The following is a 27,922-nucleotide window of genomic DNA, read 5'->3' as shown; positions in this document are numbered from 1 at the left end:
CACAAAGACTGTCACCAGTGCCAACCTAGTGCTGTTTTTATCTTTTCCTGCGGCAAGAAAGCAGACAGGTTCCACCGAGATTCGAACTCAGATCGCTGGATTCAAAGCCCAGAGTGCTGACCATTACACCATGGAACCGAAACTGCTTGTTTGGTGGCCAACTGGGAAACAGATAGCTCCGTGGCAGTGGGGAAGCAGTTATACAGAGAAGTTGGAACCCAGTGATTTTTGGTCACTGGCCCGCCTCAAAAAACGGAAAAGAGTGGGAGATTTTGCCGAAACCCGGGATCGAACCAGGGACCTTTAGATCTTCAGTCTAACGCTCTCCCAACTGAGCTATTTCGGCCACAACAAGCTCCTGCTTAGCAAGCAGGGATTTCAGTGAGATCACCCTACTCTTTGTCACAGGGGAAGAGCAGAGCAGAGATGAGCCCCCAGACAATAAAAACAGCTGGCCAGTACGGGGATCGAACCCGCGACCTTGGCGTTATTAGCACCACGCTCTAACCATCTGAGCTAACCGGCCTCCCTTAGCCATCTGTCTCTACCCGATTGAATAAAAAACTGCCTCAATGTTAGTGAACGCAATGAGACAACAAAGCTTCACGTTTTATCCCGACCAAGGGCTCGTCCGGGATTTGAACCCGGGACCTCTCGCACCCAAAGCGAGAATCATACCCCTAGACCAACGAGCCTTCCTGTGCTGGGCTGAGAAAAAAGAGCTACTGCAGCATCAATAAAAGAAGGAACATGAACTAACGTGGAAGCAATCAAAGACCTCGAGACAGTGTTAAAGGCTAACGAACGCAAGTTGGCCTCTTAACTGACCTAAAAATGTGGCTGTATCTAACATGTAGAGGGATGTTAGGGAGGACAGCTGAAACTGTCAGATGTCACTTAGACCAGCGGTTCTCAATTCCAGTCCTCGAGCCCCCTGCTCTTCAGATTTTGTATGTTTCTCGTATATCTTCAGACATTTGTTCCATTCAAACGTAAGTGCCCTGAGAAGTGGACATCACATGACATCCCTCCGTGATTCAAGTTCAGAGCGTATGTGTACGTTCAGTTCAAAGTGACTAACACAGAGGTGTACAGAGGTATACAGAGGTATATGATGTCACACTTGTCCATGTGTGAAGACGTTGCGCAGCGCAAATCCGTGAACCAATGTTCCAAAGTGAAGTAAACTTCGACGGATTTCCCCTGCTCAGGGAGTGGGGAGCAATGAACACTGTGTAGGGACCATGTCAATCGCAAGGAGCTCACTTCTAATGAGCTGATTATCCAAATCAGGTGTGCTAACAAAGAGAGACATGCAAAATATGCAGACCTTTGGGGAGCGAGGACTGGAATGGAGAACCGCTTCCTTATTCTTTAAGTCAGTGTGAGAAAAAGAGGTGAGAAGTTGTCTGCGTGACCCAAGTGATGCAAGGTGGTCTGCATAATACAAGAATCCGCACATGCATACTGGCGTAACAAGACCGAGAAGGTCCTTTAACACAAAAGCTAAATCTCTTTGTTAATTCGACAACACAATCGCGGCCAGTGCAAAGGTGCAAGCCCAGAGGAGGGACGGCCTCTTTGCATCAAGCCGGTCATTCGCAGCTATGCTCATCATTCTTGAAAGGCCAGGGGAATTAGCTCAAATGGTAGAGCGCTCGCTGCGCAATGGAAGGGGTCCAATCTTTGAGCCCCGCCCGCAAGCTGAAAAGACGCAGAACACGTGAAAATGCCGAAAGATTTCCCCTGCTGCAATACTCGGGGTATATTTCTCTTCGTTTTGAAGAGTTTTAATTACATGTGAGACAACTCTACCCTCCGCGGCCTGGATTCGAACCCGTGCTCTCTCGGATGAGCCGTGACGTCATATGTCCTCGACGTGTATTTTTAAGCATGCAATAAACCGAGACTTTTATTTTGTTATCTATGACACAATTGATTGATTTTATATTACATAGATTTGTGTGTGTGTATTATTTAAATGTTTGTGTTTAAATAAAATTAATAAAAAACGTTTCTTCAAATACGTTTTGTGTGTGTGGATATGATTTGATTGATATGATGTAGCAGATTTTTTTTATCTAATCAAAAAAATGTTCTATTAAAATTAGTACAAACACATACTGTACATACACAGAATATAAAAAGCACAATACGAAAGAGTGGGCCCAAGTAATATATACAAAATGTTTTATTAAAATGAACACACACACATACATACACACAATATAAAAAAAAATATGAAAAGAGTGGGCCCATATAATATAAACAATATTTATATATACAGGAAAGATATTATGTACTACTTATATTAAAAAATATATATGAAAAGAGTGGGCCCATATAATATATACAAAATATACACATTATTTACAATGGAGGCGGAGTTTGTCATTTATTTTGCCTGCCGCTGTTCTGCCAACCAATCATCTAAAGTTTTTCCATTAGAGGAGCGTGAGCAAAATGTGGCATTCCCATATCGGCTATGACCAAACTCTTTAGTTTTGGGCTGCCCACATTTGCTGCATGTGTTAAAAGTAACCCCTCGCACATACTTCCTCTTATGGACTCCGCTTTCCGTCTCCAGGGCCCGCCGGTGCCTGTTCCTCTGGGTGTAACGGGACACAGGAGCAGCAGGCACTGGAGCAGGCACTGGAGCAGGCACTGGAGCAGGGGCTGGAGCAGGCACTGGAGCAGGCACTTGAGCAGACACTGGAGCAGGCACTGGAGCAGGCACTGGAGCAGACACTGGAGCAGGCACTGGAGCAGACACTGGAGCAGGCACTGGAGCAGGCACTGGAGCAGACACTGGAGCAGGCACTGGAGCAGACACTGGAGCAGGCACTGGAGCAGGCACTTGAGCAGGCACTGGAGCAGGCACTGGAGCAGACACTGGAGCAGGCACTGGAGCAGGCACTGGAGCAGGCGGAGCTGGGCCTGGACCGGATGTCAAAGCACCAGCAGATGGAATCACTATTGACACAGTCATGTCTGGGTTAAAAACTAGTGTGCCTAACAGTGACCCAGGTGCTGAAATGGGCTGCACAACTCCTGCTGCTGTGGGGACGGGTGCGATAGGGCACTCCCTTTTGGCAGCAGCGGGCCGGCGACCCGGTCGCAGAATTGGAGCCTGTCCTTCTCGATTTGGCGGAAGGATAAATTGATGTTTTGGGCCTGATGTTGATGGCACGTCATCCAATTTTTCCCTCGGCAGAGGAAGCTGCACATCAGCCACATCTATTGGGTCAGATGGAGTCAGTCCCTGGACGAGGACACTCAATTCCTGATTCTTCTGCTGCCGTTGAAACCTGAAAGTAAATTACTTGTAAAATATATATATATATATATATATATATATATATGTGTGTGTGTGTGTGTGTGTGTGTGTGTGTGTGTGTGTACAGAAGTATTCAGTTCACTGGAACCAAATAATGTGCCTTGCTTACCACTGAATGAGTGTCCTCTGGTTCAGCTCAAACAGTTGTATCATTGTTTCATCCATCAGCCTTTGATTGTTAAGCACCAGCTCTCGGATGTGGTGGTAATCCGAAAGGATTTTAGACCACCTGGGGGTGGAAACTCCAGCCTTCTTGGTCGGTGACTTGTGTAAAGCACACAGCTTCATACAAATGGCCTCAACCAAGCGGCTGGTGCTGGGCCACTGTGCTGGACCCCCAGGATGTCCAATTAGACACCGTTTCACACTCTCCACACCCGGTGTGACTCCGGACCGCTTCGGTGCCTTAAAGCGCCCATGTGTCAGCTGAGGCTGATGTCGAGGCTGATAGTTGACCCGCTGTTTATCAACATCAGGGAGAGCGGTCCACAGCTGGATGGCCTCTGTAACCTGCAGGTCGGTGAGGTAAGGAGCCTCACGAAGACCCACCAGGAAACCAGCCAGATCCTGGACCTTGTCCCACCCAGCGATGCCATCAGGTCCAATGACTGCTCCCTAGTAAATGCAGATTAGTGTTAATATACACTTCCAGTCAAAAGCCTTTGAACAGAAATATTTTTGACATTTTTTAAAGAATTCTGCTCAACAAGCCTGCATTTATTTTATTCAAAATACAGCAAAAGCCATTATATTGTGAAATAATTTTACTATTTAAAATAAAAATGCTTTCTATTTGAATATAGTTTAAAGTGTAATTTATTCCTGTGATGCACAGCTGTATTTTCAGCATCATTCCTCCAGTCTTCAGTGTCACATGATCTTCAGAAATTTGTTGTTCTAGAAACCTTTTTTTATTGATATTATTATCAATATTTAAAACAGTTGTGTACATTTTGTTCAAGATTCTTTGATGAATAGAAGGATCCAAGATAAGAATTTATCTGTAATAAAAAGCTTTTTTAATATTATACACTATACCCTTCAAAAGTGTGGAGTCAGAACATTTAAATCATTATATATTTATTATTAAATTATAGAAATTAATACTTTTATTTAGCAAGGACGCATTAAATTGATGATAAAGACATTTATAATCTTACAATATACACTGAACTTTCTATTCATCAAAGAAACCTAAACAAAAATCTCTAGAAGCTATTTTTAACCTTATAATAATAATAATAAAGTAAAAAAAAAAAAAAAAAAAAAACTTGCTTGTAGTGTATGTGGAATAAAACGAGACTGAAACGAAATAAAGCCCTTAGAGTGTCGTACCTGAGCCTCGCCGGAGACACTGCTTCCAGTGTCAGATGTCTGTGACAGCACTGAAGAGGCAGGGGCGAGATGCTGTCCCTCTCCTCCAGATGATGTGGACGACTCAGCCAGTGATGCTGGGGACTGAGGCAGAGGCAAAGATGAGGGGGTGTTTCTGAGGCAGGGGTCATCCTCATACAGCACTGGAACTGTGATGTCCTCCATGCTCTCTTCCTCAAACCCCTCATCTAGCAGGTCCTGATCATCAACCTCCTCCACCAACCGGTCTTCCTCCTCTGGGTTCTGGAGCACTGGAGTCAGTGTTTTGCCAGTCTGGCTGTAAAGGTACTCGATTCCCAGCAATTCACCTACAATAATAAAATAATAAAAAAAGTGTTCTTAATAATTGATCAAGTACATTGGAGGCTCTAATACTCTAATAACTTAATAGAATATTGCAAAAGAAATAATTAAATGTCTTACCTGTATATGCTCCAGGAGGGCGATAGCGCTCATCCCAGGGCTTCCCAAAGACTGTTCGGCTAAGCCGGTCCACAGCCTCGCTCATGGCACTGCCATATGTCCGAATGGAGGACGCCCGTTTTATGGCGTCTTCCATTCGGTCATCATTCCAACGCATCAAGCCCTCAAGGAGATAGGCCTGAAAATGCGCATCGCTGGCACTGGTTCCTAAAAGTTAAATAATATAAAAAAAATATATAAAAAAGGGTTTTATATGTCACATATGTACAATATATGTACTACACATAAGGTGCTCTGAAGTAATTTGTATACTACATTTAATAGAGTTTTGTAACTATATTAAAAATGATTGTCACTTAGTCATGTGTTACTAGTGACTTGTTAGTAAAGACAGCTTTGTCAATGCTTATGACATTAAAAAGTATAATGTAGAGTGTGACATTTATTAATGCGGCATTACTTTAAAGTGATGGAAGCAGTTACAGTGCTTATATTTTCTACAGAAAAATGAATAATCCATATGCATGTAATACCTGGAATAAAACAGTTCAGGTGGAGGTGGAATGACTCCAAGGAGGTAGAGCCACGAGCACACCTGTAGCAGCACAGCTCCACGCCGCCTTTCTTCAGTGTCCCTGTCTTCATGTACAGCGGAAAGTCCTCTGGGTCTTGGATACACTGGACGTGCTTGCGCTGTTCCTTCCATATCTGCTGGATCCGTTCGTGGTCCAGCAGAGGAACTCCCAGGGTGTCCTTCCCATCCGCACTGTCAAACTGATCAATCAGTGACCCAATCAATCTGGTGGTCTCCTCCACCCCCCTGGTCCTCCTCCGGCAGTGCAGTGCCAACTGCACTGCCGGTGCACTGATGCGAGCACTGACCGCCTTTTCTGAGATGTGGCCAGTCTTCTTTGCCGCCAGGTCACCCTCTTTTGCGGAGCGAAGAGCAGCCACATCCTCTGGATCCCACTGAAAGATGCACGTGGACAGACGTGCCATGAAGATCCCATAGAGCGGATGAGCCTCTGTCGTGACACCTGCAGCAAATCGCCGCATGAAGTGCCAGATGTCGAGGCGCACTACAAGCTCATCCCACTCCAAAAACATGATCTTCACCCGCGATTGGCCGTACTGACTGCAGCAGTCCCTGTCCACGTACATCACTTTTGGGGCTGCCTCTCCTGCCTCTCGGTAGCGTTTCATCAGACCAGCTGCCATGGAGTCCAGTCCATGTCCCTCGGCAGCTGTCAGCACAGAGACAAGGACCTGGCCGTGTTCGTTTCTGACATTTGTGCACCAGGCAGCTGTTCCTGAAGCAGCACCGGCAAGTTTCTTTGTGACCTATTGGGAAAAATAAAAGAGTAAAAAAAATGTGCCATATCTGTGCCATATCCGTGCCATATCCATATCTGGCAAATTTCTGGATATAAACAGGGCTTTGATACCTTTTTTGTCGAATCCATCTTGAGAACACAGCCAAAGACAGATGTTAATTTGGCCTTGACCTCGTGCAGTCGCCCCAGAACATCCCTTGCATACACGGCTAACAGCCACTTAGGTTTAGGCAAAGCAGGTAAAAGTGGAGGATCAGCAAACACAGGAGGCTGCACAAGGGAGGACCTTGTGAATGGTTCACAGGCAGTCAGGTACTGCAAGACACGCTGTGTCCATGCCTCACTGTGCTGTTCCATCAGCTTCCTGTAAAGCTGAGTCACACTGTTGCCCAGTGTCCTCTCCCTCATCATCCTCAGCACCCGGTTGTCACATGAGTATCTAAGGAAACAACAGTATAATCATGCAAATTCTTTAGCTGGTAAAAAATAACCCACATAAAAGCACCTAATAATGAATGATTGTCATTATGAATTACCTGTATGTCAGCAAAGCTGGAAACTGACTGCGGTGGCCCATATCCAGCTGTCCTAGGATGTCCTTGGACCAGGCAGGATATTTCTTTTTGCAGCGTTTGCACTCCAGATACTCAGTGGCAAGGTCATACCACCCGTCGATGTCCAAGACCTTACGCACGGTACGGTAAATTCCTGCCGCAGTTAGTCTGTGCCTACCACAGTCTGGGCGAACACAGACGAGAGGAAATAACCACATCTTCAGCGGCATCCATAAGAAAAGGGGCCGACAGAAGAAGAGGTCAGGTGAGGCAGGGGGCTGAGTGTTTATTAAAGGGGGCTGAGGAGGATACCACCAAAGTTTCAGCTGGGACACTAGTTCTGGCTTGCCGGTTCGTGGGTTGGCCTTAAACAGTGTGTTCCGGATCCACTCATGCTGGAAAGGTGGAAGTTGATCTTTCCAGTGACTTGGAAGCTCAGCTGGTGGCCGGTGATGTGAAGGAGCTGGTGCCTTGGCAGTTTCCACTGATGGAGATGGAGCAGCACAGTCCTCTGAGTGAATAGTAAAAAAAACAATAAGGATGACTGTTGCATTTGATAGTAATATGCCATAAATGCAGCGCACAAATAGCCTGCAAAGCACAATTTTTGGACAAGTATTCATAATTATTATGTTATTTTTAGGAACGAGAGTGAAGAAAGTGGTACTAGTGTTAAGGAAGCACATAACCCAGCATACACTTTATTAATTTAAGGAGAATGGAATCAGTGCAGCTGACTGAGAATGAGGATCAGATGGAATGGAGGAAGGAAAATGTGGTGTGATGAATTAAGTGTAAAGCAACGAAGCCCACGGACATGAAGCATACACACAGATAGAGTAAGGAAAAACTGTTAACATTAGAACAATGAATCTCCACCATCCTGTCTGCTCAGGGGGAGATGAAGAGTGAGTGAGAAGAGCAAGCGGTGTGAAAAAGTTATCTAGTGATTATCTAACAACGGATAAGTTCGGAAACGCAAATAAATACACTGACACCTTTGGACATCCTTACGGTTTTGAAGAAGTGCACTCAAGAAAGCATCCCGCTTGAGGCATGACATGACATAATTCTGTATTGTAAACAAAAAATATTTTAAAATGTTGATTATTTTCCCCCAAGAAATAACGCTTCTCATTGTGTTTTACAAAACATTCTTGTAATATTTGCATTTGTGTCATATGCCACACCTGTATTTAGCTGTGCTTCACATTGTGATGCAGCAAATACCAGCTCCTCATCGTCATCTTCAGCAGTGGGAACGGACTTGCCTGGAGCACAAATGTTAAAACTATCATTGTGAACAATACACAGAGACAAACATATGTAAGATGGTGCTTACTTACCAGTAGCGAAAAGCTGTATCGGGGTCAAATGTTTGGCTGGGGGTTCTGCTGCTGGAGGAGGTAAAGTGGACTGCAATAATGGATCTGGAAACAGCAAGTTGACAAGTTTGCCATAATGATAAATTAATATATGAAGAAATGCTGTAGGTAAAATTCTATATTCACACTCCTACTCACAGGGTTTAGCTGGTGACGTGAGTTTTTTCGCCAGCTGTGAAGGAGACAAATTTTTGCCACGCGCCAACAGCGCTTTCACAGTTGCGGTCTTCTGTACACCAGTTTGGATAGGTGCAGGTGGAGGTGCAGTGGTTGCAGAAGCACTGGAGGTTGCAGCGTGAGGTGCAGGCTGACGTACGCTGGTGACCACAGCAGAAGCCCGTCTTTTCAGGACATATGTCTTGAAAATGGCCATGTTGGTTTTGGGCCTGGCATCTGCCTTAATGAGGTACCTGATGAGGGCTTGAGCCTCCTTGCTCTGGTCCTCATAAACATCTTTCATGGAGCGGCCCTGGAAGTCACCAAACTCCACCATCAAGCAGCCCTGGTCTCCAGTTGCCCGGGCTTCTGCCTGCATTTCCTGCTTCCTCTGATACTTTTCCACTTCTTCTGCCATCTCTCTAATTTGAGAAGTGTACTGTAGGAACAGTTGTTTATTTTGTGACAGGGGTGTTGTCTGCGCTGTCTCAGTGGAAATGCTGAGCACCAAATACACGGCATACCCCAGAGAGTTTTCCAGGAGCCATCTAAATCTCTGGCCCTGGTACTTCCCAAACTGAAGTTTGCAGTGAGCCAGTACTAAAAACTGGTCACTGGGGTCACTGGGGTCTCCACTGTTCCACTGTTCCGCCTCCGCCGAAGGCGCCATGAGGAGTCGGCTTGATGTTGCCGATTGCCGTTGAAAAGAGGGATATGCATACATTTTCTGAAATGAAAATCAGAAAAAGACTACTATCTTTTGCAATCTGAAAGACACCTGTATGTTAAGTGTGTAACAATAATTTAACAAGCTACGCATAAACTATATTACTGTGGTAATAAACTTGGCCATGACATAAACTGTCCTGAAGATGAGTTTTCTACAAAGGACAGGAATCCCTGACATATAAAATATGTAATGTCAGTATGAAGTCTGAAATTTCCTTTTATTTCCAATGCTTTCATCTTAAACCATGACTACACACACCAGGCTATAAAATATTACATTAAATATATAATACTTCAAAAGTGGTCATCTTACCCCAGGGTTACACCAGGTGCTTTTACCTCTTAAAATCTTTTTAAGTGTTTTTAACTTTCTGGTCTACCCAAATTAAAATGAGCACTATTCCCATATACTTTTGCTCATATGGATACATTTGGCCTTTTTTGTTTGTTTTTAGTTAAGACTCTCAATGTTTTATTTATAAAAAAGTCATTATTATATAATTTTAGAAAATATAAATGTATTTCTTGGTAAATGCATTTTTCCATATCTCCACAACAATTTGGTAACGATTTTTACAATCAAAATGTGTGTGTGTTATTATGTGTTATAACCAAATATAAATGTAAATAGTTTAATCGTTATTTTCATTCATAGGACCCAGAAACCATGACTTCTTAGACAATACACACATCATTGTTGACAGTAGCATAGCTTAATTAGCTGACGGTCGATAACTTTAACTTATCTGATCATTTATCATGTGAAAAGTTACAGGTTCACAGGTACTGAAGAAAGCATGAACTGTATGCTAGCTAGCTATACTGACACGATTCGTTTTCAAAAAATACACACTGTATATTAACCAATAATGACCAGTTTTCAATGAATGAAGTAATAGCCTTACCTTTAACAAAGATGACAATGACAACGACCGGCGATTGGTCAAAAGGAGGCCACGGGAGAGAAACGCGATTGGAGGAAAGTAAGCCCCGGAAGAGAAACTCGATTGATCAAAAGTAAGCCACAGGCAAAACGCGATTTGTCAAAAGTAAGCCACAGGCGAAACGCGATTTGTCAAAAGTAAGCCACAGGCGAAACGCGATTTGTCAAAAGTAAGCCACAAGCGAAACGCGATTTGTCAAAAGTAAGCCAACTACTGCTTTCCACCCACTGAGGCGAAGTAAGCCAAAAGTAAGCCCACATGAACCAATCGCATTTCACCTGTGGCTTACTTTTGACCAATCGCATTTCACCTGTGGCTTACTTTTGACCAATCGCGTTTCGCCTGTGGCTTACTTTTGATCAATCGCGTTTCTCTTCTGGGGCTTACTTTCCTCCAATCGCGTTTCTCTTCCGTTGCTTACTTTCCTCCAATCGCGTTTCTCTCCCGTGGCCTCCTTTTGACCAATCGCCGGTCATTGTTATTGTCATCTTTGTTAAAGGTAAGGCTGTTACTTCATTCATTGAAAACTGGTCATTATTTGTTCATATACAGTGTGTATTTTTGGAAAATGAATCGTGTCAGTATAGCTAGCTAGCATACAGTTCATGATAAATGATCAGATAAGTTAAAGTTATCGACCGTCAGCTAATTAAGCTATGCTACTGTCAACAATGATGTGTGTATTGTCTTAGAAGTCATGGTTTCTGGGCCCTTTGAATGAAAATAACGATTAAACTATTTACATTTATATTTGATAACAACACATAATAACACACACACATTTTAAATGTAAAAATCGTTACCAAATTGTTGTGGAGATATGGAAAACTGCATTTACCAAGAAATAAATTTATATTTTCTAAAATAAAGTAATAATAACTACTTTTTTTATAAATAAAACATTGAGAGTCTTAACTAAAAACAGCGAGTGACCTGTATTTTTGGGTGCTCTGCTCACAGCAGAGCTACATCGAAATGTCAAGAGCAGAATCAGTTTGACCGTCTGACAGCATGCTGCGAGAGGGCTTGCCACTGGTCATCGTCTGAATAGGCACTCTCTGCGTTTGACCACTTCGTGTTTATTTAGCCGGATGGGAAGGCAGCGCTTTCTTGTACGTGACGGGATGCAAATTCTTGAAGGCTCTCTTTAGTGACGGGTCCAAACAAAGATCTCATCTGCTCCTCTAGCCCTATCGGCGACTCGTGCACTTCGAGCCTTCTTAGTGACGGCGCAAGTTGCTGACTGCTGACTGCGTTAGTGGTATAGTGGTGAGCATAGCTGCCTTCCAAGCAGTTGACCCGGATTCGATTCCCGGCCAACGCATGTCCTTTGGCTCGGGCTGACGTCGAAGCAGAACTCCCTCTGTGACCTGTGCCTCCACCCAAAACTTTTGGATGGAATAATTTCGGATGGACCCATCATTAGCTGAAGTCGCATAACACTTGCAACACTACCCGTAGCAGGGGTCATTGTTTGGACTCTTTTTTTTTTTTTTTTTTTTTTTTTAATTGCGCTTTAAACAAAAAGTATTGTGTCAATGCAACTGAACAACATTTATTAGGAACACAGTGCGTCAAAAAGCAAAATGACAGTTAAAGGCATTTCGTTATTGAACTCTTTGATGACATCATTCAGCTAAGTTCAGTTTAAATAGTATCTGTGCAATAATTTGCAATCAAGTCAACGATATCGCTGTACATGAAGTGTCCCCAGCTCCGCCTGCCAGAAGCGACAGAGGCAAGAAACCAAAACTCGATCGGTGAAAGGATGGAGAAAAAACCCGGTGAGAAACCAGGCTCAGTCGGGGAGACAGTTCTCCCCTTGTCAGACGAAACAGGTAGATTAGCTCCAGGCTGCAGGAATGTCAGACTGTGCAGAAGAATCATCTGTTTCCTGTGGTCTTGTCCAGGTGGTCTTTACAGGGGATTTGTATCTGCGGCTCATCTAGTTGTCACGGTCTCCGCTGTGTTTCTGGGCCATAGAGGTCCTTTCTAGGTGTTGATCCACCATCTTCTCTGGATACGGACTGGATCCGGGTGACTGAAGCGGATACAGACTGGATCTGGTGGCTACGGTGACCTCGGAATAAGGGATTTCTTTAAAAGACTTTTTTTTTCATATAAGATTTTATCCAACTTTTCAGATAGAGGCATGAGAAAGAGATTGCCTTGATTGGGCTTTTGGTTATTATAGGCACTCTCTGCGTTTGACCACTTCGTGTTTATTTAGCCGGATGGGAAGGCAGCGCTTTCTTGTACGTGACGGGATGCAAATTCTTGAAGGCTCTCTTTAGTGACGGGTCCAAACAAAGATCTCATCTGCTCCTCTAGCCCTATCGGCGACTCGTGCACTTCGAGCCTTCTTAGTGACGGCGCAAGTTGCTGACTGCTGACTGCGTTGGTGGTATAGTGGTGAGCATAGCTGCCTTCCAAGCAGTTGACCCGGATTCGATTCCCGGCCAACGCATGTCCTTTGGCTCGGGCTGACGTCGAAGCAGAACTCCCTCTGTGACCTGTGCCTCCACCCAAAACTTTTGGATGGAATAATTTCGGATGGACCCATCATTAGCTGAAGTCGCATAACACTTGCAACACTACCCGTAGCAGGGGTCATTGTTTGGACTCTTTTTTTTTTTTTTTTTTTTTTTTTTAATTGCGCTTTAAACAAAAAGTATTGTGTCAATGCAACTGAACAACATTTATTAGGAACACAGTGCGTCAATAAAGCTACTGACTTCCGCCTGCGTTGGTGGTATAGTGGTGAGCATAGCTGCCTTCCAAGCAGTTGACCCGGGTTCGATTACCGGCCAACGCATGTCCTTTGGCTCGGGCTGACGTCGAAGCAGAACTCCTTCTGTGACCTGCGACTCCAACCAAACATTTTGGATGGATCATTCGGAAGACGAAAAGAACCAGCTCTCCCCGTCGGGGAATCGAACCCCGGTCTTCCGCGTGACAGGCGGAGATACTGTCCACTATACTAACGAGGAGCCGTGCATGCTGCCGTTTCCCCCCCAACTGACGGCACTGCACTGACATAACTAAACAATGCATGGCTTCTTCTGACGCAGACCCAGCCCTAGCACCGTAAAATTTCTGATGGACCCATCATTAGCTGAAGTCGCATAACACTTGGAACACTACCCGTAGCAGGGGTCATTGTTTGGACTTTTTTTTTTTTTTTTTTTTAAATTGCGCTTTAAACAAAAAGTATCGCGTCAATGCAACTGAACAACATTAATTAGGAACACAGTGCGTCAAAAAGCAAAATGACAGTTAAAGGCATTTCGTTATTGAACTCTTTGATGACATCATTCAGCTAAGTTCAGTTTAAATAGTATCTGTGCAATAATTTGCAATCAAGTCAACGATATCGCTGTACATGAAGTGTCCCCAGCTCCGCCTGCCAGAAGCGACAGAGGGAAGAAACCAAAACTCGATCGGTGAAAGGATGGAGAAAAAACCCGGTGAGAAACCAGGCTCAGTCGGGGAGACAGTTCTCCCCTTGTCAGACGAAACCAGTAGATCAGCTCCAGGCTGCAGGAATGTCAGACTGTGCAGAAGAATCATCTGTTTCCTGTGGACTTGTCCAGGTGGTCTTTACAGGGGATTTGTATCTGCGGCTCATCTAGTTGTCACGGTCTCCGCTGTGTTTCTGGGCCATAGAGGTCCTTTCTAGGTGTTGATCCACCATCTTCTCTGGATACGGACTGGATCCGGGTGACTGAAGCGGATACAGACTGGATCTGGTGGCTACGGTGAACTCGGAATAAGGGATTTCTTTAAAAGACTTTTTTTTTTCATATAAGATTTTATCCAACTTTTCAGATAGAGGCATGAGAAAGAGATTGCCTTGATTGGGCTTTTGGTTATTATAGGCACTCTCTGCGTTTGACCACTTCTTGTTTATTTAGCCAGATGGGAAGGCAGCGCTTTCTTGTACGTGACGGGATGCAAATTCTTGAAGGCTCTCTTTAGTGACGGGTCCAAACAAAGATCTCATCTGCTCCTCTAGCCCTATCGGCGACTCGTGCACTTCGAGCCTTCTTAGTGACGGCGCAAGTTGCTGACTGCGTTGGTGGTATAGTGGTGAGCATAGCTGCCTTCCAAGCAGTTGGAGAGAGCAGTGCGCATGTCCTTTGGCTCGGGCTGACGTCGAAGCAGAACTCCCTCTGTGACCTGTGCCTCCACCCAAAACTTTTGGATGGAATAATTTCGGATGGACCCATCATTAGCTGAAGTCGCATAACACTTGCAACACTACCCGTAGCAGGGGTCATTGTTTGGACTCTTTTTTTTTTTTTTTTTTTTTTTTTTTTTTAATTGCGCTTTAAACAAAAATTATTGTGTCAATGCAACTGAACAACATTTATTAGGAACACAGTGCGTCAAGAAAGCTACTGACTTCAGCCTGCGTTGGTGGTATAGTGGTGAGCATAGCTGCCTTCCAAGCAGTTGACCCGGATTCGATTCCCGGCCAACGCATGTCCTTTGGCTCGGGCTGACGTCGAAGCAGAACTCCCTCTGTGACCTGTGCCTCCACCCAAAACTTTTGGATGGAATAATTTCGGATGGACCCATCATTAGCTGAAGTCGCATAACACTTGCAACACTACCCGTAGCAGGGGTCATTGTTTGGACTTTTTTTTTTTTTTTTTATTGCGCTTTAAACAAAAAGTATTGTGTTAATGCAACTGAACAACATTTATTAGGAACACAGTGCGTCAAAAAGCAAAATGACTTAAACAAAGATCTTAAACAAAGATCTCATCTGCTCCTCTAGCCCTATCGGCGACTCGTGCACTTCGAGCCTTCTTAGTGACGGCGCAAGTTGCTGACTGCTGACTGCGTTGGTGGTATAGTGGTGAGCATAGCTGCCTTCCAAGCAGTTGACCCGGATTCGATTCCCGGCCAACGCATGTCCTTTGGCTCGGGCTGACGTCGAAGCAGAACTCCCTCTGTGACCTGTGCCTCCACCCAAAACTTTTGGATGGAATAATTTCGGATGGACCCATCATTAGCTGAAGTCGCATAACACTTGCAACACTACCCGTAGCAGGGGTCATTGTTTGGACTTTTTTTTTTTTTTTTTATTGCGCTTTAAACAAAAAGTATTGTGTTAATGCAACTGAACAACATTTATTAGGAACACTAGTTGCTAGTTGCAAGTTGCTGACTGCGTTGGTGGTATAGTGGGGTGCATAGCTGCCTTCCAAGCAGTTGGAGAGAACAGTGCGCATGTCCTTTGGCTCGGGCTGACGTCAAAGCAGAACTCCCTCTGTGACCTGTGCCTCCACCCAAAACTTTTGGATGGAATAATTTCGGATGGACCCATCATTAGCTGAAGTCGCATAACACTTGCAACACTACCTGTAGCAGGGGTCATTGTTTGGACTCTTTTTTTTTTTTTTTTTTTTTAATTGCGCTTTAAACAAAAAGTATTGTGTCAATGCAACTGAACAACATTTATTAGGAACACAGTGCGTCAATAAAGCTACTGACATCCGCCTGCGTTGGTGGTATAGTGGTGAGCATAGCTGCCTTCCAAGCAGTTGACCCGTGTTCGATTCCCGGCCAACGCATGTCCTTTGGCTCGGGCTGACGTCGAAGCAGAACTCCTTCTGTGACCTGCGACTCCAACCAAACATTTTGGATGGATCATTCGGAAGACTTATTTTTCATATAAGATTTTATCCAACTTTTCAGATAGAGGCATGAGAAAGAGATTGCCTTGATTGGGCTTTTGGTTATTGGTGGACCGAGAGGACTTTTTTGAGTTTTACTCCTCCCTTTTGGAGTAGGGGGGGGGGGGGGGGGTGCTGACGAAACACATGTGGGCAGGCATTGTCACCCTTGATGACCCTTGGCGAGCGTAGTAGTTTAACAGAGGCAGCGCACAGGCCCGAGGGTTTGGAGACACAGCTCGAGTTTCTCTTCATTGTCGCATAAATCTTTCGCCTTTTACTAAAGATTTCCGTGGAGGGGAACTTTTGAGAGTGACCTGTATTTTTGGGTGCTCTGCTCACAGCAGAGCTACATCGAAATGTCAAGAGCAGAATCAGTTTGACCGTCCGGCAGCATGCTGCGAGAGGGCTTGCCACTGGTCGTCGTCTGAATAGGCACTCTCTGCGTTTGACCACTTCGTGTTTATTTAGCCGGATGGGAAGGCAGCGCTTTCTTGTACGTGACGGGATGCAAATTCTTGAAGGCTCTCTTTAGTGACGGGTCTAAACAAAGATCTCATCTGCTCCTCTAGCCCTATCGGCGACTCGTGCACTTCGAGCCTTCTTAGTGACGGCGCAAGTTGCTGACTGCTGACTGCGTTGGTGGTATAGTGGTGAGCATAGCTGCCTTCCAAGCAGTTGACCCGGATTCGATTCCCGGCCAACGCATGTCCTTTGGCTCGGGCTGACGTCGAAGCAGAACTCCCTCTGTGACCTGTGCCTCCACCCAAAACTTTTGGATGGAATAATTTCGGATGGACCCATCATTAGCTGAAGTCGCATAACACTTGCAACACTACCCGTAGCAGGGGTCATTGTTTGGACTTTTTTTTTTTTTTTTTATTGCGCTTTAAACAAAAAGTATTGTGTTAATGCAACTGAACAACATTTATTAGGAACACAGTGCGTCAAAAAGCAAAATGACAGTTAAAGGCATTTCGTTATTGAACTCTTTGATGACATCATTCAGCTAAGTTCAGTTTAAATAGTATCTGTGCAATAATTTGCAATCAAGTCAACGATATCGCTGTACATGAAGTGTCCCCAGCTCCGCCTGCCAGAAGCGACAGAGGCAAGAAACCAAAACTCGATCGGTGAAAGGATGGAGAAAAAACCCGGTGAGAAACCAGGCTCAGTCGGGGAGACAGTTCTCCCCTTGTCAGACGAAACAGGTAGATTAGCTCCAGGCTGCAGGAATGTCAGACTGTGCAGAAGAATCATCTGTTTCCTGTGGTCTTGTCCAGGTGGTCTTTACAGGGGATTTGTATCTGCGGCTCATCTAGTTGTCACGGTCTCCGCTGTGTTTCTGGGCCATAGAGGTCCTTTCTAGGTGTTGATCCACCATCTTCTCTGGATACGGACTGGATCCGGGTGACTGAAGCGGATACAGACTGGATCTGGTGTCTACGGTGACCTCGGAATAAGGGATTTCTTTAAAAGACTTTTTTTTTCATATAAGATTTTATCCAACCTTTCAGATAGAGGCATGAGAAAGAGATTGCCTTGATTGGGCTTTTGGTTATTATAGGCACTCTCTGCGTTTGACCACTTCGTGTTTATTTAGCCGGATGGGAAGGCAGCGCTTTCTTGTACGTGACGGGATGCAAATTCTTGAAGGCTCTCTTTAGTGACGGGTCCAAACAAAGATCTCATCTGCTCCTCTAGCCCTATCGGCGACTCGTGCACTTCGAGCCTTCTTAGTGACGGCGCAAGTTGCTGACTGCTGACTGCGTTGGTGGTATAGTGGTGAGCATAGCTGCCTTCCAAGCAGTTGACCCGGATTCGATTCCCGGCCAACGCATGTCCTTTGGCTCGGGCTGACGTCGAAGCAGAACTCCCTCTGTGACCTGTGCCTCCACCCAAAACTTTTGGATGGAATAATTTCGGATGGACCCATCATTAGCTGAAGTCGCATAACACTTGCAACACTACCCGTAGCAGGGGTCATTGTTTGGACTCTTTTTTTTTTTTTTTTTTTTTTTAAATTGCGCTTTAAACAAAAAGTATCGCGTCAATGCAACTGAACAACATTTATTAGGAACACAGTGCGTCAATAAAGCTACTGACTTCAGCCTGCGTTGGTGGTATAGTGGTGAGCATAGCTGCCTTCCAAGCAGTTGACCCGGGTTCGATTCCCGGCCAACGCATGTCCTTTGGCTCGGGCTGACGTCGAAGCAGAACTCCTTCTGTGACCTGCGACTCCAACCAAACATTTTGGATGGATCATTCGGAAGACGAAAAGAACCAGCTCTCCCCGTCGGGGAATCGAACCCCGGTCTTCCGCGTGACAGGCGGAGATACTGTCCACTATACTAACGAGGAGCCGTGCATGCTGCCGTTTCCCCCCCAACTGACGGCACTGCACTGACATAACTAAACAATGCATGGCTTCTTCTGACGCAGACCCAGCCCTAGCACCGTAAAATTTCTGATGGACCCATCATTAGCTGAAGTCGCATAACACTTGGAACACTACCCGTAGCAGGGGTCATTGTTTGGACTCTTTTTTTTTTTTTTTTTTTTTTTAAATTGCGCTTTAAACAAAAAGTATCGCGTCAATGCAACTGAACAACATTAATTAGGAACACAGTGCGTCAAAAAGCAAAATGACAGTTAAAGGCATTTCGTTATTGAACTCTTTGATGACATCATTCAGCTAAGTTCAGTTTAAATAGTATCTGTGCAATAATTTGCAATCAAGTCAACGATATCGCTGTACATGAAGTGTCCCCAGCTCCGCCTGCCAGAAGCGACAGAGGGAAGAAACCAAAACTCGATCGGTGAAAGGATGGAGAAAAAACCCGGTGAGAAACCAGGCTCAGTCGGGGAGACAGTTCTCCCCTTGTCAGACGAAACCAGTAGATCAGCTCCAGGCTGCAGGAATGTCAGACTGTGCAGAAGAATCATCTGTTTCCTGTGGACTTGTCCAGGTGGTCTTTACAGGGGATTTGTATCTGCGGCTCATCTAGTTGTCACGGTCTCCGCTGTGTTTCTGGGCCATAGAGGTCCTTTCTAGGTGTTGATCCACCATCTTCTCTGGATACGGACTGGATCCGGGTGACTGAAGCGGATACAGACTGGATCTGGTGGCTACGGTGAACTCGGAATAAGGGATTTCTTTAAAAGACTTTTTTTTTCATATAAGATTTTATCCAACTTTTCAGATAGAGGCATGAGAAAGAGATTGCCTTGATTGGGCTTTTGGTTATTATAGGCACTCTCTGCGTTTGACCACTTCGTGTTTATTTAGCCGGATGGGAAGGCAGCGCTTTCTTGTACGTGACGGGATGCAAATTCTTGAAGGCTCTCTTTAGTGACGGGTCCAAACAAAGATCTCGTCTGCTCCTCTAGCCCTATCGGCGACTCGTGCACTTCGAGCCTTCTTAGTGACGGCACAAGTTGCTGACTGCTGACTGCGTTGGTGGTATAGTGGTGAGCATAGCTGCCTTCCAAGCAGTTGACCCGGATTCGATTCCCGGCCAACGCATGTCCTTTGGCTCGGGCTGACGTCGAAGCAGAACTCCCTCTGTGACCTGTGCCTCCACCCAAAACTTTTGGATGGAATAATTTCGGATGGACCCATCATTAGCTGAAGTCGCATAACACTTGCAACACTACCCGTAGCAGGGGTCATTGTTTGGACTCTTTTTTTTTTTTTTTTTTTTTTTTTTAATTGCGCTTTAAACAAAAAGTATTGTGTCAATGCAACTGAACAACATTTATTAGGAACACAGTGCGTCAATAAAGCTACTGACTTCCGCCTGCGTTGGTGGTATAGTGGTGAGCATAGCTGCCTTCCAAGCAGTTGACCCGGGTTCGATTCCCGGCCAACGCATGTCCTTTGGCTCGGGCTGACGTCGAAGCAGAACTCCTTCTGTGACCTGCGACTCCAACCAAACATTTTGGATGGATCATTCGGAAGACGAAAAGAACCAGCTCTCCCCGTCGGGGAATCGAACCCCGGTCTTCCGCGTGACAGGCGGAGATACTGTCCACTATACTAACGAGGAGCCGTGCATGCTGCAGTTTCCCCCCCAACTGACGGCACTGCACTGACATAACTAAACAATGCATGGCTTCTTCTGACGCAGACCCAGCCCTAGCACCGTAAAATTTCTGATGGACCCATCATTAGCTGAAGTCGCATAACACTTGGAACACTACCCGTAGCAGGGGTCATTGTTTGGACTCTTTTTTTTTTTTTTTTTTTTAAATTGCGCTTTAAACAAAAAGTATCGCGTCAATGCAACTGAACAACATTAATTAGGAACACAGTGCGTCAAAAAGCAAAATGACAGTTAAAGGCATTTCGTTATTTAACTCTTTGATGACATCATTCAGCTAAGTTCAGTTTAAATAGTATCTGTGCAATAATTTGCAATCAAGTCAACGATATCGCTGTACATGAAGTGTCCCCAGCTCCGCCTGCCAGAAGCGACAGAGGGAAGAAACCAAAACTCGATCGGTGAAAGGATGGAGAAAAAACCCGGTGAGAAACCAGGCTCAGTCGGGGAGACAGTTCTCCCCTTGTCAGACGAAACCAGTAGATCAGCTCCAGGCTGCAGGAATGTCAGACTGTGCAGAAGAATCATCTGTTTCCTGTGGACTTGTCCAGGTGGTCTTTACAGGGGATTTGTATCTGCGGCTCATCTAGTTGTCACGGTCTCCGCTGTGTTTCTGGGCCATAGAGGTCCTTTCTAGGTGTTGATCCACCATCTTCTCTGGATACGGACTGGATCCGGGTGACTGAAGCGGATACAGACTGGATCTGGTGGCTACGGTGAACTCGGAATAAGGGATTTCTTTAAAAGACTTTTTTTTTCATATAAGATTTTATCCAACTTTTCAGATAGAGGCATGAGAAAGAGATTGCCTTGATTGGGCTTTTGGTTATTGGTGGACAGAGAGGACTTTTTTGAGTTTTACTCCTCCCTTTTGGAGTAGGGGGGGGGGTGCTGACGAAACACATGTGGGCAGGCATTGTCACCCTTGATGACCCTTGGCGAGCGTAGTAGTTTAACAGAGGCAGCGCACAGGCCCGAGGGTTTGGAGACACAGCTCAAGTTTCTCTTCATTGTCGCATAAATCTTTCGCCTTTTACTAAAGATTTCCGTGGAGGGGAACTTTTGAGAGTGACCTGTATTTTTGGGTGCTCTGCTCACAGCAGAGCTACATCGAAATGTCAAGAGCAGAATCAGTTTGACCGTCCGGCAGCATGCTGCGAGAGGGCTTGCCACTGGTCGTCGTGCGTCAATAAAGCTACTGACTTCTGCCTGCGTTGGTGGTATAGTGGTGAGCATAGCTGCCTTCCAAGCAGTTGACCCGGGTTCGATTCCCGGCCAACGCATGTCCTTTGGCTCGGGCTGACGTCGAAGCAGAACTCCTTCTGTGACCTGCCACTCCAACCAAACATTTTGGATGGATCATTCGGAAGACGAAAAGAACCAGCTCTCCCCGTCGGGGAATCGAACCCCGGTCTTCTGCGTGACAGGCGGAGATACTGTCCACTATACTAACGAGGAGACGTGCATGCTGCCGTTTCCCCCCCAACTGACGGCACTGCACTGACATAACTAAACAATGCATGGCTTCTTCTGACGCAGACCCAGCCCTAGCACCGTAAAATTTCTGATGGACCCATCATTAGCTGAAGTCGCATAACACTTGGAACACTACCCGTAGCAGGGGTCATTGTTTGGACTCTTTTTTTTTCTTTTTTTTTTAAATTGCGCTTTAAACAAAAAGTATTGCGTCAATGCAACTGAACAACATTAATTAGGAACACAGTGCGTCAAAAAGCAAAATGACAGTTAAAGGCATTTCGTTATTGAACTCTTTGATGACATCATTCAGCTAAGTTCAGTTTAAATAGTATCTGTGCAATAATTTGCAATCAAGTCAACGATATCGCTGTACATGAAGTGTCCCCAGCTCCGCCTGCCAGAAGCGACAGAGGGAAGAAACCAAAACTCGATCGGTGAAAGGATGGAGAAAAAACCCGGTGAGAAACCAGGCTCAGTCGGGGAGACAGTTCTCCCCTTGTCAGACGAAACCAGTAGATCAGCTCCAGGCTGCAGGAATGTCAGACTGTGCAGAAGAATCATCTGTTTCCTGTGGTCTTGTCCAGGTGGTCTTTACAGGGGATTTGTATCTGCGGCTCATCTAGTTGTCACGGTCTCCGCTGTGTTTCTGGGCCATAGAGGTCCTTTCTAGGTGTTGATCCACCATCTTCTCTGGATACGGACTGGATCCGAGTGACTGAAGCGGATACAGACTGGATCTGGTGGCTACGGTGACCTCGGAATAAGGGATTTCTTTAAAAGCCTTTTTTTTCATATAAGATTTTATCCAACTTTTCAGATAGAGGCATGAGAAAGAGATTGCCTTGATTGGGCTTTTGGTTATTGGTGGACAGAGAGGACTTTTTTGAGTTTTACTCCTCCCTTTTGGAGTAGGGGGGGGGGGGGTGCTGACGAAACACATGTGGGCAGGCATTGTCACCCTTGATGACCCTTGGCGAGCGTAGTAGTTTAACAGAGGCAGCGCACAGGCCCGAGGGTTTGGAGACACAGCTCGAGTTTCTCTTCATTGTCGCATAAATCTTTCGCCTTTTACTAAAGATTTCCGTGGAGGGGAACTTTTGAGAGTGACCTGTATTTTTGGGTGCTCTGCTCACAGCAGAGCTACATCGAAATGTCAAGAGCAGAATCAGTTTGACCCTCCGACAGCATGCTGCGAGAGGGCTTGCCACTGGTCGTCGTCTGAATAGGCACTCTCTGCGTTTGACCACTTCGTGTTTATTTAGCCGGATGGGAAGGCAGCGCTTTCTTGTACGTGACGGGATGCAAATTCTTGAAGGCTCTCTTTAGTGACGGGTCCAAACAAAGATCTCATCTGCTCCTCTAGCCCTATCGGCGACTCGTGCACTTCGAGCCTTCTTAGTGACGGCGCAAGTTGCTGACTGCTGACTGCGTTGGTGGTATAGTGGTGAGCATAGCTGCCTTCCAAGCAGTTGACCCGGATTCGATTCCCGGCCAACGCATGTCCTTTGGCTCGGGCTGACGTCGAAGCAGAACTCCCTCTGCGACCTGTGCCTCCACCCAAAACTTTTGGATGGAATAATTTCGGATGGACCCATCATTAGCTGAAGTCGCATAACACTTGCAACACTACCCGTAGCAGGGGTCATTGTTTGGACTCTTTTTTTTTTTTTTTTTTTTTTTTTTTAATTGCGCTTTAAACAAAAAGTATTGTGTCAATGCAACTGAACAACATTTATTAGGAACACAGTGCGTCAATAAAGCTACTGACTTCCGCCTGCGTTGGTGGTATAGTGGTGAGCATAGCTGCCTTCCAAGCAGTTGACCCGGGTTCGATTCCCGGCCAACGCATGTCCTTTGGCTCGGGCTGACGTCGAAGCAGAACTCCTTCTGTGACTTGCGACTCCAACCAAACATTTTGGATGGATCATTCGGAAGACGAAAACAACCAGCTCTCCCCGTCGGGGAATCGAACCCCGGTCTTCCGCGTGACAGGCGGAGATACTGTCCACTATACTAACGAGGAGCCGTGCATGCTGCAGTTTCCCCCCCAACTGACGGCACTGCACTGACATAACTAAACAATGCATGGCTTCTTCTGACGCAGACCCAGCCCTAGCACCGTAAAATTTCTGATGGACCCATCATTAGCTGAAGTCGCATAACACTTGGAACACTACCCGTAGCAGGGGTCATTGTTTGGACTCTTTTTTTTTTTTTTTTTTTTAAATTGCGCTTTAAACAAAAAGTATCGCGTCAATGCAACTGAACAACATTAATTAGGAACACAGTGCGTCAAAAAGCAAAATGACAGTTAAAGGCATTTCGTTATTGAACTCTTTGATGACATCATTCAGCTAAGTTCAGTTTAAATAGTATCTGTGCAATAATTTGCAATCAAGTCAACGATATCGCTGTACATGAAGTGTCCCCAGCTCCGCCTGCCAGAAGCGACAGAGGGAAGAAACCAAAACTCGATCGGTGAAAGGATGGAGAAAAAACCCGGTGAGAAACCAGGCTCAGTCGGGGAGACAGTTCTCCCCTTGTCAGACGAAACCAGTAGATCAGCTCCAGGCTGCAGGAATGTCAGACTGTGCAGAAGAATCATCTGTTTCCTGTGGACTTGTCCAGGTGGTCTTTACAGGGGATTTGTATCTGCGGCTCATCTAGTTGTCACGGTCTCCGCTGTGTTTCTGGGCCATAGAGGTCCTTTCTAGGTGTTGATCCACCATCTTCTCTGGATACGGACTGGATCCGGGTGACTGAAGCGGATACAGACTGGATCTGGTGGCTACGGTGAACTCGGAATAAGGGATTTCTTTAAAAGACTTTTTTTTTCATATAAGATTTTATCCAACTTTTCAGATAGAGGCATGAGAAAGAGATTGCCTTGATTGGGCTTTTGGTTATTGGTGGACAGAGAGGACTTTTTTGAGTTTTACTCCTCCCTTTTGGAGTAGGGGGGGGGGGTGCTGACGAAACACATGTGGGCAGGCATTGTCACCCTTGATGACCCTTGGCGAGCGTAGTAGTTTAACAGAGGCAGCGCACAGGCCCGAGGGTTTGGAGACACAGCTCAAGTTTCTCTTCATTGTCGCATAAATCTTTCGCCTTTTACTAAAGATTTCCGTGGAGGGGAACTTTTGAGAGTGACCTGTATTTTTGGGTGCTCTGCTCACAGCAGAGCTACATCGAAATGTCAAGAGCAGAATCAGTTTGACCGTCCGGCAGCATGCTGCGAGAGGGCTTGCCACTGGTCGTCGTCTGAATAGGCACTCTCTGCGTTTGACCACTTCGTGTTTATTTAGCCGGATGGGAAGGCAGCGCTTTCTTGTACGTGACGGGATGCAAATTCTTGAAGGCTCTCTTTAGTGACGGGTCCAAACAAAGATCTCATCTGCTCCTCTAGCCCTATCGGCGACTCGTGCACTTCGAGCCTTCTTAGTGACGGCGCAAGTTGCTGACTGCTGACTGCGTTGGTGGTATAGTGGTGAGCATAGCTGCCTTCCAAGCAGTTGACCCGGATTCGATTCCCGGCCAACGCTTGTCCTTTGGCTCGGGCTGACGTCGAAGCAGAACTCCCTCTGTGACCTGTGCCTCCACCCAAAACTTTTGGATGGAATAATTTCGGATGGACCCATCATTAGCTGAAGTCGCATAACACTTGCAACACTACCCGTAGCAGGGGTCATTGTTTGGACTCTTTTTTTTTTTTTTTTTTTTTTTTTTTTAATTGCGCTTTAAACAAAAAGTATTGTGTCAATGCAACTGAACAACATTTATTAGGAACACAGTGCGTCAATAAAGCTACTGACTTCCGCCTGCGTTGGTGGTATAGTGGTGAGCATAGCTGCCTTCCAAGCAGTTGACCCGGGTTCGATTCCCGGCCAACGCATGTCCTTTGGCTCGGGCTGACGTCGAAGCAGAACTCCTTCTGTGACCTGCCACTCCAACCAAACATTTTGGATGGATCATTCGGAAGACGAAAAGAACCAGCTCTCCCCGTCGGGGAATCGAACCCCAGTCTTCCGCGTGACAGGCGGAGATACTGTCCACTATACTAACGAGGAGACATGCATGCTGCCGTTTCCCCCCTAACTGACGGCACTGCACTGACATAACTAAACAATGCATGGCTTCTTCTGACGCAGACCCAGCCCTAGCACCGTAAAATTTCTGATGGACCCATCATTAGCTGAAGTCGCATAACACTTGGAACACTACCCGTAGCAGGGGTCATTGTTTGGACTCTTTTTTTTTTTTTTTTTTTTTTAATTGCGCTTTAAACAAAAAGTATTGCGTCAATGCAACTGAACAACATTAATTAGGAACACAGTGCGTCAAAAAGCAAAATGACAGTTAAAGGCATTTCGTTATTGAACTCTTTGATGACATCATTCAGCTAAGTTCAGTTTAAATAGTATCTGTGCAATAATTTGCAATCAAGTCAACGATATCGCTGTACATGAAGTGTCCCCAGCTCCGCCTGCCAGAAGCGACAGAGGGAAGAAACCAAAACTCGATCGGTGAAAGGATGGAGAAAAAACCCGGTGAGAAACCAGGCTCAGTCGGGGAGACAGTTCTCCCCTTGTCAGACGAAACCAGCAGATCAGCTCCAGGCTGCAGGAATGTCAGACTGTGCAGAAGAATCATCTGTTTCCTGTGGTCTTGTCCAGGTGGTCTTTACAGGGGATTTGTATCTGCGGCTCATCTAGTTGTCACGGTCTCCGCTGTGTTTCTGGGCCATAGAGGTCCTTTCTAGGTGTTGATCCACCATCTTCTCTGGATACGGACTGGATCCGAGTGACTGAAGCGGATACAGACTGGATCTGGTGGCTACGGTGACCTCGGAATAAGGGATTTCTTTAAAAGACTTTTTTTTTCATATAAGATTTTATCCAACTTTTCAGATAGAGGCATGAGAAAGAGATTGCCTTGATTGGGCTTTTGGTTATTGGTGGACAGAGAGGACTTTTTTGAGTTTTACTCCTCCCTTTTGGAGTAGGGGGGGGGGGGGGGGGGGTGCTGACGAAACACATGTGGGCAGGCATTGTCACCCTTGATGACCCTTGGCGAGCGTAGTAGTTTAACAGAGGCAGCGCACAGGCCCGAGGGTTTGGAGACACAGCTCGAGTTTCTCTTCATTGTCGCATAAATCTTTCGCCTTTTACTAAAGATTTCCGTGGAGGGGAACTTTTGAGAGTGACCTGTATTTTTGGGTGCTCTGCTCACAGCAGAGCTACATCGAAATGTCAAGAGCAGAATCAGTTTGACCCTCCGACAGCATGCTGCGAGAGGGCTTGCCACTGGTCGTCGTCTGAATAGGCACTCTCTGCGTTTGACCACTTCGTGTTTATTTAGCCGGATGGGAAGGCAGCGCTTTCTTGTACGTGACGGGATGCAAATTCTTGAAGGCTCTCTTTAGTGACGGGTCCAAACAAAGATCTCATCTGCTCCTCTAGCCCTATCGGCGACTCGTGCACTTCGAGCCTTCTTAGTGACGGCGCAAGTTGCTGACTGCTGACTGCGTTGGTGGTATAGTGGTGAGCATAGCTGCCTTCCAAGCAGTTGACCCGGATTCGATTCCCGGCCAACGCATGTCCTTTGGCTCGGGCTGACGTCGAAGCAGAACTCCCTCTGTGACCTGTGCCTCCACCCAAAACTTTTGGATGGAATAATTTCGGATGGACCCATCATTAGCTGAAGTCGCATAACACTTGCAACACTACCCGTAGCAGGGGTCATTGTTTGGACTCTTTTTTTTTTTTTTTTTTTTTAATTGCGCTTTAAACAAAAAGTATTGTGTCAATGCAACTGAACAACATTAATTAGGAACACAGTGCGTCAAAAAGCAAAATGACAGTTAAAGGCATTTCGTTATTGAACTCTTTGATGACATCATTCAGCTAAGTTCAGTTTAAATAGTATCTGTGCAATAATTTGCAATCAAGTCAACGATATCGCTGTACATGAAGTGTCCCCAGCTCCGCCTGCCAGAAGCGACAGAGGGAAGAAACCAAAACTCGATCGGTGAAAGGATGGAGAAAAAACCCGGTGAGAAACCAGGCTCAGTCGGGGAGACAGTTCTCCCCTTGTCAGACAAAACCAGTAGATCAGCTCCAGGCTGCAGGAATGTCAGACTGTGCAGAAGAATCATCTGTTTCCTGTGGTCTTGTCCAGGTGGTCTTTACAGGGGATTTGTATCTGCGGCTCATCTAGTTGTCACGGTCTCCGCTGTGTTTCTGGGCCATAGAGGTCCTTTCTAGGTGTTGATCCACCATCTTCTCTGGATACGGACTGGATCCGATTGACTGAAGCGGATACAGACTGGATCTGGTGGCTACGGTGACCTCGGAATAAGGGATTTCTTTAAAAGACTTTTTTTTTCATATAAGATTTTATCCAACTTTTCAGATAGAGGCA

At 45.7% G+C, this 27,922-nt stretch overlaps 9 non-coding genes across 9 annotated transcripts; 5 read left to right on the top strand and 4 right to left on the bottom strand.

Annotated features, from left to right (window-relative positions):
* Positions 1 to 66: 66 nt before the first annotated feature.
* On the bottom strand, positions 67 to 138 carry trnaq-uug (transfer RNA glutamine (anticodon UUG)). The gene has a single exon. It is a non-coding gene; the product is annotated as a tRNA-Gln (tRNA).
* Positions 139 to 273: 135 nt separating this feature from the next.
* On the bottom strand, positions 274 to 346 carry trnaf-gaa (transfer RNA phenylalanine (anticodon GAA)). Its single transcript has one exon. It is a non-coding gene; the product is annotated as a tRNA-Phe (tRNA).
* Positions 347 to 452: 106 nt separating this feature from the next.
* Positions 453 to 526, bottom strand: trnai-aau (transfer RNA isoleucine (anticodon AAU)). The gene has a single exon. It is a non-coding gene; the product is annotated as a tRNA-Ile (tRNA).
* Positions 527 to 623: 97 nt separating this feature from the next.
* On the bottom strand, positions 624 to 695 carry trnap-ugg (transfer RNA proline (anticodon UGG)). The gene has a single exon. It is a non-coding gene; the product is annotated as a tRNA-Pro (tRNA).
* Positions 696 to 16,155: 15,460 nt separating this feature from the next.
* On the top strand, positions 16,156 to 16,271 carry LOC127980098 (U5 spliceosomal RNA). The gene has a single exon (XR_008159136.1). It is a non-coding gene; the product is annotated as a U5 spliceosomal RNA (small nuclear RNA).
* Positions 16,272 to 21,014: 4,743 nt separating this feature from the next.
* On the top strand, positions 21,015 to 21,130 carry LOC127979982 (U5 spliceosomal RNA). Its single transcript, XR_008159025.1, has one exon. It is a non-coding gene; the product is annotated as a U5 spliceosomal RNA (small nuclear RNA).
* Positions 21,131 to 22,528: 1,398 nt separating this feature from the next.
* On the top strand, positions 22,529 to 22,644 carry LOC127980097 (U5 spliceosomal RNA). The gene has a single exon (XR_008159135.1). It is a non-coding gene; the product is annotated as a U5 spliceosomal RNA (small nuclear RNA).
* A 1,927-nt stretch (positions 22,645 to 24,571) lies between these two features.
* LOC127979981 (U5 spliceosomal RNA) lies at positions 24,572 to 24,687 on the top strand. Its single transcript, XR_008159024.1, has one exon. It is a non-coding gene; the product is annotated as a U5 spliceosomal RNA (small nuclear RNA).
* Positions 24,688 to 26,624: 1,937 nt separating this feature from the next.
* On the top strand, positions 26,625 to 26,740 carry LOC127980095 (U5 spliceosomal RNA). Its single transcript, XR_008159133.1, has one exon. It is a non-coding gene; the product is annotated as a U5 spliceosomal RNA (small nuclear RNA).
* The last annotated feature ends 1,182 nt before the right edge of the window (positions 26,741 to 27,922 follow it).

The sequence above is a fragment of the Carassius gibelio genome, chromosome B19, assembly GCF_023724105.1.
Source record: "Carassius gibelio isolate Cgi1373 ecotype wild population from Czech Republic chromosome B19, carGib1.2-hapl.c, whole genome shotgun sequence".
Classification (NCBI taxonomy): Eukaryota; Metazoa; Chordata; class Actinopteri; order Cypriniformes; family Cyprinidae; genus Carassius; species Carassius gibelio.
This window is presented reverse-complemented; position numbering and strand designations above follow the sequence as displayed.